A 1,819-nucleotide genomic window follows, 5' to 3' on the forward strand; every position below is an offset into this window, starting at 1 on the left:
GCCAAACTGCTCGTTGGGTAAAATTCCTAACTTATCTGTTTCTGCTTGAAGCCTTGTGAGGGATCACTTTCTCGGTCACCTTTTCGAGGTTGGACAACAGGCTGATGTGTGTGTAAACAACAAACACTTGCCTCATTTAATAATCACATTCAAATTATTCAAAAGGGTGTATTATTAAAATAATAATGACTGAAATGTTTCCATAAATAAAAATAAAATTTGATGAATTAAATGAATGTGTAATTTATTTTGACCTTATAGCAATATAAAATATAATAGTTATAAACAGAAATAAATGCAGTTTTAGATTTTTGTTTAATCTTTTCAAAATGATTTGTGCCGCCATCTTTTGCAGTTTGCAAATACAGTCACTGAACAGCCAAGATAGATCAATATTCTAGTTTTTTTTTTTTTGATGAGAGTACGGGATTTAAATGTAAAAAAAAGAAAAAAGCTTTCCTAATGTATGTAATTGATATGTACACAAAAGATAGTCACAAATCTGCGATATCATTTTATACTACAGCATGAAAATTCCCAATCCATAATATTATCAGAGGAAAAATGAAAAGCAGTGATATTCTTAAGGAAAAAGCAAGCAATTTGTTGTAGTCAGTGATAAGGCTGACTATAGTAGTTATCTTGGTGTGAATGTAAACATGAATTGCGAAATTTTCTTTTAACAGTAACAGGATGAGTGTAAAAACATCAATAGCTAGGTAGTGTGGCCGAGCGGTCTAAGGCGCTGGTTTTAGGCACCAGTCTCATTGAGGCGTGGGTTCGAATCCCACCACTGCCAATTGTTTTATCTCGACTAGTCTTATTTGTTAAGATACGAGGAAAATTCACTCTATTTGTGTTTTTCTTATAATACTCGAGAGTATAAAAAAATTTTAATACAGTTTGTTCAACTTAAATTTTACTATAACGTTCAATATTGTGCAACGCTGTCCATCGGCCTATGATTACATTCGCTTATGGATCATAAATAATTTGAAGGAGCATTGACCTCTGGGATTTACTGAGCTCTACAGGTAGACTGATTCTAGCCAACGTTTGGCTCAAAATGCGATAAACGCACGATATCGAAATCATTGCAAACATATTTGTTATAAATTATTTTTAGACTTGACGTTTATTTGACATTCACATATTTGATCATACACATTATTGATCGCACAAGAAACTCAATACTATGGAGAAATAAGAACAACACTTGCTTTCTTAGGAGTGTCTCGAATATTGTAGACCGCAAAAACTGGGAAACATTAAAAAAAATTCTTGAAACGTAAACAATTCACTAAAATATTATAAATTAAGACTCCTGCAAGTAAGAAGGAAGACAAATTCGAATTCGTCTCAAAAGGCAAAGCTTAGAGACGTTTTTGTTAGTGTCGTCCTGAAAATAAACAAGCACAGAAAAAACAAAAGAAAGGAAGTGTTCAGAAAATGAATTTCAGACCGCAGCAAAAAAAAAAAAAAAAAAAAAAAAAAAAAGCTCTTGAAAGAGGGGACACGCTGAAGTTATACTGCCATCAGTCATTATCATAACCGTTAAATTCAGTTAAAACGATCTGATTTTAACAGAATTAGTTGACTCGCAAAATTTATATAATTCGTAAAAAAAAAAATACACATATCCAACAGGAATCTACAAGAAATAAACCGCACTGCACCTCTCGATTGCAGGTAATCTACTGAGTAGAACTAAGCTACATTTCATTCACTGCGCATGAGTCAGTGCGTGTGTGTGTGTGCTGTATAATCTCCGCTCGTCCTTAGCCTTGTTAAAAATTCTGTTACACTCTGAATGCTTTGA

General features: G+C 33.0%; 1 non-coding gene across 1 annotated transcript; it reads left to right on the plus strand.

Annotated features, from left to right (window-relative positions):
* The first annotated feature begins 718 nt into the window (after nt 1–718).
* Nucleotides 719–799, plus strand: TRNAL-UAG (transfer RNA leucine (anticodon UAG)). Its single transcript has one exon. It is a non-coding gene; the product is annotated as a tRNA-Leu (tRNA).
* Nucleotides 800–1,819: the final 1,020 nt, after the last annotated feature.

The sequence above is a fragment of the Typopeltis vanoorti genome, chromosome 3, assembly GCF_054136105.1.
Source record: "Typopeltis vanoorti isolate ZY-2024b chromosome 3, IOZ_Tvanoo_1.0, whole genome shotgun sequence".
NCBI lineage: Eukaryota > Metazoa > Arthropoda > Arachnida > Uropygi > Thelyphonidae > Typopeltis > Typopeltis vanoorti.